We start from the raw sequence: 13,095 nt of genomic DNA, 5'->3' as shown, positions 1-13,095 counted from the left end.
GATACACGTCTGGCAATAATAGTGGATTGGAAAAACGTCATACATTAGAGAAATGTAATTTATTTGAAAGCTTGCACCAGCCATAGTGGATATTCTTTACTGCTATTAATCACAAGCATGAGCAGATTGCACCAATGTCCTAACACAAAACGATAACTGCCAATATGCTGAACCCAGAATAGCTTTGCCTTTGTTCATTCCATCAACCTATAAAAATTATCATTAATAAAATGCTGTGTAGCAAAATCCTATAAAATTCGAACATTCACACTCATTCATTTATCCATGAAGATCAGCAGGAATTTAACCAGGGGTTTGACTCTCAAACTATGCCCATTTCTATTGCAATCAGCAGTGAATACCGCTAAAAAGCCGAAATATCCACAAACGTATTCGAAAATATATTACACAAATGATTTAGGCATTTCTTTAATGAAAACATTCAAGATACTCAATATTAACAACACATAACATAGATACAGTCCATGTAGCCCAATTATTTGGCATTTGGCACTTAAGACGTTTTCAAATAAAAAAACAGGTCCCCTCACGGTTTTTTCTTTTTAATGTGATCATCTATGTATTTATCGAACGTAGAATGTCGGATGTCTGTATTACTTTTGTGGCTTATAATCATTTCTGTAATTAAAACTATTAAATAAAGTTAAAATAAAATAACAACAAATAACAACATATACTAAAGAAACAAATACATAGAAGAAAAAGTATTACACATTTTGTTTTAAGTGCCCAACACACTCCGTTGGGTTTTAATTAATAATTTTAATTGTCCATAGCTTATACAGTCTCTAACTGGGGTATGTTTGTTCCTGGTCCCACGACTGATATTCAATACCCCACATTGATCATACTGTAGGAGATCTTCACATAAATGATGTTTACACTCCCAGGTGTTTATAAAAGGCAAGCAGACTCATTGCCACATTCTCACTGAGGGACATAGATCTTAGATGAAGGTATTTATCAGGGTCATTTTCTTAAAATTCCCAGTAGGACACCCAGATTTGTTGGTAGGGGTCGTGTGTGCTAATCTTGAAATATAAAATGGGTCTTTTTCTCGTTTTCTTTATACTTGTAAGCAAGTTCTCCTGGGGATGGTTTTGAAGTTTGTTCTTTGGAGAGTCCATTGCTAAGGTCCATTCTAAGTTGCGCCACTCAGGTAATATTTCCTTTGTGAAACTCCCCGGAGTCAAAGTAGTTTTCTTTTTGCTGCACCCTCTCACTTCTTCAGTGGCCGGGACAGATACAGAACTGTCTGCTCTAATATGGTGGCCGCAAAATATTTTCTATTGCAAGCACTCCACTTCGCCTTGGCTAACAACTTTCCCCTATCAGTAAAGGCTCTTGATGTAGGAAGAGCCTTGTAAGCATGTCATGTGTTTTCATTGAACTGTCTCTTGAAAATGCATTTTTAAGCCAAGTGTTCAGCAAAAGCACAAAGGTGCACTATAAAATAACATTTGTAGAATTAATTTGGTTAATGGGAAAACATCCAGAAGCAAGGTCTCAAAGGGAGGGCATGAAGATGATCCTACCTTGAACTTGTACGTTCTACTTCAAAGTGATTTGTTTGCGGAATTCCAAATTATGTTGGTTTTTATGCCTTCAAGTTTGATGTGATGGTTAACATTGGGTTCTACATACATAAAATAATTTACATACTCCCCAAAAACATCATTACAATTTACCATTGGCAGACTTTCAGACATAGCATAGAAGAGGTGAGGTATTCGGTATTGAAAAGGAATACTGCCAGAATGCTGAATTCCTAAACTTCACAGGGCCTTATTTAGAGGTGGGTGGTAACAAGACAGCCACAAAGAATTGGTGGTTATCCGAGTGGCTATCAGATCCACCAACCTCTCCCATCCGTGTATCTTTTTGATCGTAGAGGACATATTTGTTCTGACTGTAGAGTAGTTGATGCTGTGCTATGGAGAAATAATTGCATAGCTGTAAGCAAATGTCCCTTTGTATGTGATCACTCCCATTTTTTGCTGACTTTTTTTCTGGTTTTATGACTCTGTACACTAGGGCACTGCTGTCCAGTACATGTGCTCTGTCCCCTAAAATATAGTTAAAATGAATAACTCCTAAATAGCTTATTTTCGTTTTTTTATAGAGTCATAGTACGTGGAACAGAAAATACACCTATCACAAAGAATGTTAAATGTTGTGTGTGGTTTGCAGCATATATTGTGCCACCCACTACTGTGACAAGGAAAACATAGCTTCAGGCCTTCCATTGTAGCTTTACTGCTGCAGTTTAAAGCTACAACCTGACCAGTCAAAATAACCCTTTTGAGAGGGGGGAAACCTTCCTTTTAAATGTTAAATCACCCCTATGTAGACCTTCTATCTCACAAGTTAGGGTGCATAGTATTTAAAAATTGCGTGCATAGAAAATTAATGTCACCATGTCCCTGAGGTGACAAACCTCCAAAAACTATTTTTACTGTGGAAGGCCCTGACTTTCCTATGAGGTAACTCGTATACAGATTATAACATTAATTCTGCTATTTTGAGTTTGGGACCAGCTTGAACAGTATTTGAACCACTCTTTTTCATATTTGTTAAAAACCGAAATCACTGATGAAGTCAGATTGTATCTTTCTCCTGCCTGAAGCTCCTGGGTGACTAATTTACATTAGCTCTCCAGCAGCTGTCCAGCAAGTGCTTAACCTAAATAGGATGTGAAAAACTGCCATTGCCTGGTTATGGGAAGGTGTTTTTCTCTCCCAGACAGAAAGACCAGTTGGGGTGGGCCCTCAAACTTAATTACCTTCAAATGGGCCTGCCCTGTCACAAGCAAATGCCATTTGACACCTGGCGAGGACCACCCATTGTCCTCCTAGTCAGGCTGGCACCAAAGCCTGTGGGAGGAAAGCTAACCCCAGAACCTATTTTGAGTAACGACAGAAGAGAGAACTGCTCATAACCCAGGGCACACCGCTGGGTGTGCACAAAGGCTCTTCACAAGGGGAGAAGTGTTTCCTCATCTTTGAGTTTAGGAATAATGTTCTCTCTGTGATTGTTTGCAGCAGGAAAAACAAGGTATGCTGCAATAGGTAAGGGTGCCCTGGAAACCTTTTCCCCATTGGTTAGGTAGAAGCCAGTAGTCACACTCACCCACTAGGTGCTGTCAAGCATAAATGGGCCCCCTAAGGCACCATCCTCAGAACACTCTCTTCGCCTGTGGAGGAATGAAAGAAGGACTTCACCTCCTATTTGAGACCTGTAGAGAAATTGCAAGGGTTGGATCTGCTCCCACTTATTCCCAGGACAAAGAAGTGGACACCAAGCGGGGGTTGGGGGTGGGGATGTGTGGGCTAGCCACTATGAGATGAACAGTGTTGTGAGCGAGCTCCTCTGCTAGCTTTTGACTCCCAAGTCCTTACCAGCCCCCACAAGCTGCAGTCTACACCGCCCAGTGGCCCCCAGATTGCTGACACACTGGACGTGGCTGTGAGCTGCTGGGCAAACGAGGGTGAACAGCAAGGAGCCTGAAAACACTGGTCCTGGGTGGCTTCCTCAAAGGTGGCAAGATGGTGGCTCTGCAACCGAGGAGCGGAGGCTGTGGCACTTGTCACTCCCAAACCTGCAACCTGGGAGCCTAATGCGATAGAGTAAGCAGCAGCACATTTCGCGGGGTAGTTGCCCCCCGGGTGCCAGCTGATGATGAGGAGCCAGGCCACTGCATGCCTCATCTCCCCTGCATGGGGCCCCGGTGGCCTAATTCTTTCAGCTGCTCCCGAGAGTGGTGACGGACCAACACAGGTTGGAGTGCTTGGCCAAACCTGTGGGACTTTGGGGCCCTGCTAGTGGAGGCAGTGCATCCTAATGCTGAGCTGGGTAATCCTGCAGCTGGACTGCATGGAAGTGTGTGGGGGAGTCTGTCCCCCCCACTCATTTACTGGCTGACTCCCTAAACTCCTGGTGGAATGGTGGGACTACTGAGGTACACCCCTTGTGGGGGGTGGTGAGTTGCAGCCTGTGGCAGAGAGCTGTTTGTGCCGGCAGAGATGACTCTCCTTTGCAGCCTAGGGGACCCTTGTTTTGTTGGTCGGTTGGTCCGGGGAGAACTGCCTTCGTGGAGGACTCTATGGACGCTACAGTGGAACTCACAGTGTGTGACACTATCACTGTGCTACAGGGCTGTTGACCGCCTATGACCTCAGTCTTGTGGTAACGCTTGATTCTGCAGGCCCTCCCATGCCCATTATTCTTTCTCTGGGTGGGGCTGCCTATATACACTTTCTGGACATGCCCTTGGTATCCTCTGTTTGCTGGGCCCTTTTGCGATTTGAACTCCCCTGTTTAACTAGCCCTGGGTCACTCCCAGAGATCTAAAGACGGTGCCTCAGTGGGTGCCACCCCAGGAAGGGATCTAGCAGGGCACCAGAGGAGGAGAGGCCTCACAATTCAGCAGCTTGTTCGACAAACTATTGGCAGAGATTGATGCCACTGGAGAATGACTGGAGAGCAAGATTGACTCCATAGCAGTCGAACTGGAGCTCATTTAGGGAGATTGTAAGAAGATGTCAGAGCAGATGACTGCCTTGGAGGACTCAATCCAAACCCAACTGCCTGAGACATTGAATATAGAGCTCCGTCTTACGGACTTGGAGGCCTACACCCGTCGGTTGGTAGCCAAGCTTGATGATCAAGAGGGGAGTGCCCACTGCAACAATATTAGGGTCATTGGACTACCAGAGCATGTGGAGGGTGAGTTCATGCTTAGTTTTTTGGAAGACTGACTCCAGGAGGTTGTGGCCATGGAGGGCTTGTCCAAGTTCTATAAGTTGAAACACACTAGAACACTCACAGAGCCCCTACCCAGCCACCCCAACCAGAGCTCCTTGCCCAGTGGTGGCCCCCTTGCCTCATTTCTGCAACAGGGACATACTTCTCCCACAGGCACGCTGTTCCAGTGCCTTTACTGTGGACTATGCTAGGGTTTCTATCTATCCAGACTTTATTCTCCAGGTCCAGACTCAGAAGTCTCAATTCACCTCTGTGAAGAATAAGCTTCAAGAGCTAGGATTACTCTATTCTTTGCAATTACCGGCTCACTTGAGAATACAGACGGAGGACAAGTCCCACTTTTTCACAAACCCTACATCAACGTGGGACTGGCTGGAGCTCTATGACAAGGGCACAAGGCACCCAGAATCTCCAGAACAGCACCAACCTCAGCATCCAAGGCGCTAGCATTCCCGCAAATGAGGGGCGAATCGACCGACTAAGCAGCAGATGGCTGAGGAGCAGATGAGGGTGGTGGGGTCGGCGGCCTCCTTGAGATTTGCAGGAAGCTTGACGCATCCCAAAATTGCAGTCTTGCAGGGTCTGTCTCGAGCTCGGTGGCATTTACTCACATCTTTAGAGGAGAGTTTGAAGATGGCTATCTACTGTATCAAATGTAAGACATATTACCGTTTGCATTAACTACAATCTGAACTTTGTCGCACTGGTATAGTGGAGCTTTCAGTACCAAAATCACCTCCTCGTGATCTACTTCAACACACATTCACTGGCTTATTCATATAGACACTGTTAATACTGGATAGGTCCTCACTTTTGACATGCCCAGCTGCTCCACTTCGTGCTATACAGTATGAGTGGTCTGGCAGCTCCTTACTGCAGGGGTTACTTGCACAAGGCCCCATGTGACATCACCAATGAAGTGACCCATTTCGACTTGCAGTCCTACAGTATCAGAGTGTTGATGTAGCCTGTGAAAGGCAATTAATGTAGCCTGTGAAAGGCAACTTAATGACCGAATCAACATATCCATAGGGGAAATTATGTTGAATACGTCTGTGTGTTGCATTGTCCTGTTGCATTTGGCCACATACGTTGTTCACAGCCTCTGTCATAGAGCCCACTTATGTTCAAGAAACTTGTGGGAATTTTCAATAGTTGTTGCTACATGTTACAAGTGAGTTGTGATGTTTTTTTTCTGTTCCAGATAATTATTTGGTTATAATGTACATTTGCTTGTATTGTAGGTGGTGTACCTTCAACATAGAGGTTTAACAACCAGAAAACACCTGTGTGTTATCGCCCATATGGACCCTGATCTGGGATTAGGCGGCCTGACAGCACTGCGATGTTGGACACAAATACCCCTGTGCAGTTGTTTGCACCTCACCGTAGGTTCCTTCATGACATTTGGACCCCCTGCATCATCCACTTCATCAATGATCAGTGTGTGACTGACATTTTCAGGAATGCTACTTTGCCCCAGGGTTGAAGCATGTAGCATAATGGACTCATTGCATTCTTCATAGCACATGTGTGTATCTTTCTGACCCTCTCCTTCAGACTCATGTTCTGTTTGTACTGGAACAACTGTAAAGAGATGCAATGTGTAAATATTTATAAATAAATGTTGTGTACACTTTTGCTTATATCATTTACAATATGATAGATTTGGTTTGTGCTGTAGGTGTTCAGAATGGACTACTACATATCCCATGATGCACTACTAGGGTAGGCTTAACACTTCTAATAGTGTTTTGCTTGTATTTTATTGTAGCTAACTAAACATTTCCCAGAATAACATGGTTACAATGTTGCCACACATAGCTGCACACATGTTATGGTGACACTGTAACTGTGTGTATCACTTTGAAGTACCAGACCCTCTGAAGTGTGAATTTTGCAGGGTCCAGACATAGTTTCTGGCTCCAGGGTGGACTCGATCATTTCCTCAAGAGTAGTTGGTGGTGGCTGTGTTGGAGTTCCTCCTCCTGTTGTATGGGCCTCTGTTCTATGGGCTGCCAACTTCTCTTTGGTCCTGGCTTAGAGATCATACCACCTTTTGCAAATCTCTTTTATGGATCTCTGGTGACCCCCACATATGGATCTATGGATCTCTGGTGACCTCCACAGAGTTGATGTGCTTCCTGATGGTTAGCTGGATGTTTTTCTTCTGTGCCTCTGGCACTTACAGTGGTATTTTCCCAAACAAGGAATCATGATTGCCTACTAATATATGCCAGCTGATTCAGATATTGGACATGCGTGAGCACCTCCCGCTAGACTTGCTAGTGTTGTCTATTGATATCAGGAAGAGATTCAATTCTATCTGCTGGGAGTTTCTATATGCCACCTCACTTGGGATGGGATTCAGTTTGTCAAATAGACCAGACTGTTATATACCCTGTCAGTTGTGAGGATCAGAGCAGGTTCAGTGATATCAGATGTCAGGCAGTTAAGAGGGGCACCTGGCAGGGCTGTCCTTTGTCCCCCTTGCTATTTTCCTTGGCAACAGAACCCTTTGCACTCTCTGTACAGCAGGGTAGACACTACTGGGGCTGTGTATCATAGCAGATTGCCTCTATATCTCACTATAAGTGGATGACACGCTATGTTTATGCGTGGTTAGATGACTGACTTGGCAGGAGTGATGACATCTCAATCGACAATTAGGGAGCTGTTGAGTCTTGAAGTTAATTGGCATAAATCCAGCACTCACTCACTGTGGACTAGCACTGGGGAGTCACTGGCCCTTATGGCTGCTCCGGCAGTGTGTTGGGAACAGACCTCCATTTGGTATTTGGGGTAACTATCTACTGGTCAGCAGAGCTGTTCTTTGCAGGTAATTTTCTCAAGATCATTGCTACCCTGCGACTGTCGGTCACAATTTGGGGTACCTACCCTCTCTCTGTCAGTGGCCAGATAGCAGTCTTTAAGATGGTGATTTTGCCGCGACTACTTGCATCTCTGCCATTCGAACTCCTTAGAGCGTTCTTTAGGGAATTGGATAGTGTTGATGTGCACAATAACAAGGTATTTTTGTATATGAACAATACATTTTGATATTCAAACAAAATGGCATTGGCACTATTAGATTCCCTCACTGTGAACTCTCCGTCGACCCCAGCATGAAGGTATTTGGTCAGGCAGTCTCTGTCACCCAGGCTTGAAGGTTAGTAACTGACAGGTCACAGGTGCGATAACATTTAGCCGACAGCCATACACGCACACAGGACAACTTAGATTAAGTTCTCACAGATAGGCAGGTACACCACAATAATCCCGGGAGATTGGCTCCAATAAAGTACACATGGCCAGAGGGACATGGGCATTCCAAAACACCATGAAGTTAAGTGCCACATGTAGTAAGGTACACCTAGCCAGTCAGGATGCAACACTCACAGCACACGAGGTGACCATGCACCCCTGAGGCTTTACATTGGATAAGAACTCACTGGCCCACATTTTGTCCACACCAGTCGAGGCCCACCTGCATTCTCTCTCTCTGGAATTTATGTTCAGAACTCCACAACAGTTCTCATTTTATAGTTTTATGGTCCTCAAGAATGGTATAAAATGTGTTCCAAGCTGATGCACTGCGAGAGACAGTCCTCAGACTCGATCACGTAACTGCTCTCATGGCAATAATGTTTGAATAAACAAACTGCTTCCTGCTCTACCAGATGCCTCATGTCTTTTGTTTTTTAAAGTAAAATCTAATTTCGAGCAACAATAGCATTCTTCTTACACTATACTGGGGATCATCAAAACTTTGGATAGCCCTGTAGAAATTGCGACATCCAGTAGATAAGGAGGCAATGACTGCTCTAGACTTTGAGCTTTACTACCTGGCTGCCCATTTGTAGGGGGTAGCTTGGTGGTGATTTTTATCTGGGATGCTCTGGGCTATGGGGGAGTGCTGCTGCCTTCTTGGGCTCTTTTGACCCAGATCCTGTTGAAACCTACCTCCACATGGGTAGTACACGGTGGGAATGTATTTATTAGGGCAGAGAGAGACATGTCTGAGTGAGGGTACTACAGAGGACACATACAACGGTCCCATATACCTCCAAAATCCCCTTGTTGACTGCTCAGTATTGACACTATCCGGGGAGCTGGAGTGGCCTGCAATTATGGATCGAGGTGAGACTTACTATCATGCGTGATTTGTTCATGGGGTAAGACCAGCCCTTTTCTGGACATGAAGGAAGTATAGTATCCATGCTGGACACTTTCTACTTCATGGAGCCCTAATGGGTAAGGTCTGGGCCTGGTGAGGGCTGGGATCCACGGAACCTCCGGAATTTGAATGCATCCACTATCTCCTCCTTATGATGGGGAGGATGAAGGCCATTATGCCTCTTTAAAGGGCTCTACTAAAGGCATCACAGGTAGATTTGTCTCAGTTGCGTCAGCGGTGGATGGTAGACTTACGGCCATTGTTTGATGATTCAGCTTGGAAGAGGACCTGGCCTACACCCCAAGTATCTTGTAATGCTAGGTTTAAATTGATCTAGTTTTATTTCTTGCACTGGGTGTACCTGTTAGCGCGTCAGACCTTAATAAGTAAACTTACAAGAGGACGCAAATAGGTCGATGAACCTTTTGACTCGTTTAAGATGTTCTTACCATAGCTCCAGTACATAAACAATGGTCAATACACAATAATCAACAATCATTAGTCAAAATCAATAATCAATCGAGTCAGTAAATATTACACACCATGACCTTTCAGCCATGAATAACCACACCTTTAGTAAAGTTTAGTAAGTTTATTTCTCTTATAATAACAGTGCTAAAGTCATGTAGATTAATCTCAAAATCAAACGAAACACATATAAGAACAATCCTGGTTGTCCAAAACGGCAGAAGAAATGCAATCTAATCAAAGCTTGAATCACAACGCATTCTAAAGCTACAGTGCAAATCAAAAGCAGAGTCAGCTGCAATAAAGATATATGATACAAAGAATTCAGCAAGATAACTTGTCAAACATTTGTCCCTGTATTTCGTCAGTCGTCATGTGAATACCCCCAACTAACCCAGATTAGCATCAGCATGTTGGGCTTCATGCAAAACAATTTAGAACACAAATTTAGGAAAACATCTAGCTATGGAACTATCAAAACAGCGCAGTTGGTACCTAGAAAGAAAAGAAATAAAAATGCATTACAGTCACATTGTCACATCTACCTATCCACGGTATGGGTCAGCAAACAGAATCAGTCTTCGTCCTCAGGTCATCAACTGATCAGCAAAGCATCAGGCTCTCAGTCAGAGAGTATGAGCCCAATGCCAGAATCTAAAGTCTCTTCTTCTCTCAGAATCTGTGAAAAATCTGAATATGTCTCCTCTGTCGTGTTGTTAAATCAAAGTGACCTAAACTATCCCCAAATTCCCCATTGGTCAGTTAATCCTACTTGCATACACTACCCAATAATATTTCCATACCAAATCCATGAATTCTAATATTTCGCTCTTCACACAAAGTTGATTGGTCCACTTTACGATGTCCTCATCATTCGGCATTAGGTAACAATAATGTTGGATCTTCAGCTCCAGTCAGTGTCTTCATTGTTCGCATCCTGGGAAAGTACATCCCACACATATTACACACAAATTGTTACTCTGCTAGGAACATCATTACCTGTTAGTCGGTTCTCACGGAAAGCTTCTGTTAAGCTCTTTTAACAAAACAATGGTTTCAATATTCAGTATTAATCATTATTTAGTACATTTCGTGAACATTGATGGCCATTCTCTGAGGTCACATTTGCCAAACGTGTGCATTATTCTTTGACGTTATTCATTTTTCTACAAAATTCATTATTCAAAATACATAAACACTCAAAAATTATTTCTAGTAAAACACCTGCTTCAGCAATCCCTCCTCTAATTACTAAATGTGTCAACACACTAATTATCACCCAAATTTTATAACTCGATTTCTTCAAAATGTTGTCTTCTTTTTTAATTTTCCCTGTACATTCTTTGCCTTTTCTGTTCTTCCCTCCTCTGATTATTCTTAGACTTCTTCAATTTAATTCTTTTACATAATTTGCATAATCCCCAAATCCCTAATAAACAATCCACAACAAATAGTATTCCCTGTAATATTTTCAATAGTACCCCATTCCAATTGCTACTGAGCCAATTTCCCACTGAAGCAAATCCCTTGCAAACCTTTTCCCAAACACCTGGTTCTTTTAATTCTATCAAATCACTACTTGCATTAGTCATATTAGTAAGTAAGTCTCCTATCTCTTTACTATTATCAGGAATGTACGAGCAACAATGCCTAGAGTTAATCATTTTACAGGCTCCGCCATCCTTCTCTAAAAGAATGTCTAAAGCAAGACGATTTTGAAGAGTCATAGCCCTATCAGCAGCTAATTTAGTATCTATCAGGAGTATAGCCCCTGAACACTTTGTGAGCATGTTATCCACAATAGTAAACAACTTTTGAATCTTGATCAAATTCAGGATGACTCCCACTGAAGGAATTACTGCACCAAATATATCTTCCACTATCGCAGGAGGGGACTCCCTTCTCTATCTCTTATGATGTAATTCAGTCACTTTCAAAAACCTTTTCAAACCCCCCATCTGATAATCTTTGGGAAAACTATCCCCAAATAACATGCCTCATCCCATCCTCTTGGAAGACGGTAATAAGCATTAAGTCCACAAATATAATATATTCCCGGAATCGCAGGGCCCTGCCCACTCAACATAAATGTCCATTTACTCTGAAACAAAAACACATGTCTGCATTCACTCATACCCACAAATAAAGTGTCAGTGCACGATTTAGGCCTATATATACAAAGATTCCCTACATGTAGTGCATCTAAAGCTAATTTCACTTGCGTCTTAATTGCAGTATAAGCCTAATCATTCTTGTAAGTCCTTTTCTCTAAGCCTTTTTCTAATTTCTCCTTTAACGCCTTTCTCCTGTCGTCAGTATGATCTAAGAAGCTCTTCTCTAGAGGTGTAAGCAAGCATGTTAGGTTGTTCTTGTGCTCATATGCTGTAGCAAATGTCAATGTAGGTTCAACAAATCCTCTAACTAACACTACGTCATTATTCTTAGCTACCCTACTCAAATACCTAATAATAGGAACAAACGAAAACACAAGATCATGGTTAGAGTAGAAATATTGAATATACTCCTGGTTATAGAACCTTGTTAGTAACAGACTACAACTTATCCCATAGGTTAGTGGCAGGCTATGATAGGTGACTCCTTCCTCGACTGATGAAGAAATCTGCGTACACACAAGACAATCTTTTGCATCCATCGTTTCAACATACTCACTCAATAAGCGATAGAAAACATTAGAAGAAAGTTCTCCTTGCGCATTAGTATAATCATGCAATTACTTCTCATCTAACGTAAACCTCTCTAAAGCCGTTAGTGCAGTAGTCGTCTCAAAAGCAGAAGTATGGTTGGCTCCATTGGTATCAAGAACAGACATACCCACAATCAGTACCATAAACAATATTCCACACATAATTGCCAACCCAATGCTCATATATTTACAGCGCCTAGCATCCCTAACTTGCTTATCAAAGTCAGCCATGATCTGTAAAGAATCAGAAAGCAGAAGTAACTTAGAAAGAACTTGCATCAAAAATAGACAACTCTTCTTTCAGCAGTTCAGTTTCACTTCCAGGAATCCTTCTTCCTTGTCAAAATCAGTTAGCAGCTGTTCAAAATTAGGTTTCAAAAGTCAAATCAGGTTATCAATGCTTTTTTCTGGTTACTTTCAACAGTCTCTTTTTCAAAAATAATTCTCAAATTGTTTCAACAGTTCAGTTCATCAATCCTCTTCACGTTACCTCATAATATTGACTTGGAACCTCTATATCAAAACAAAAAGACATAAACTCTTGTTGCCATCCACTTGTAGTTGCACACACCCATTCAGGACCCGCGTATCTCCGACTTGCTATTGTAGGAGGCTGGACTGGCTTGTAGTGAGTACCAAGGGGTACTTACACCTTGCACCAGGCCCAGGTATCCCTTATTAGTGTAGAGGGGTGTCTAGCAGCTTAGGCTGATAGAAAAGGTAGCTTAGCAGAGCAGCTTAGGCTGAACTAGGAGATGAGTGAAGCTCCTATAGTACCACTAGTGTCATATGCACAATATCATAAGAAAACACAATACACAGATATACTAAAAATAAAGGTACTTTATTTTTATGACAATATGCCAAAGTATCTCAGTGAGTATCCTCGGTATGAGGATAGCAAATATACACAAGATATATGTACACAATACCAAAATATGCAGTAATAGCAATAGAAAAC

This window comes from Pleurodeles waltl, chromosome 4_2, assembly GCF_031143425.1.
Source record: "Pleurodeles waltl isolate 20211129_DDA chromosome 4_2, aPleWal1.hap1.20221129, whole genome shotgun sequence".
Taxonomy (NCBI): domain Eukaryota; kingdom Metazoa; phylum Chordata; class Amphibia; order Caudata; family Salamandridae; genus Pleurodeles; species Pleurodeles waltl.
Note: the sequence above shows the minus strand (reverse complement) of the source record.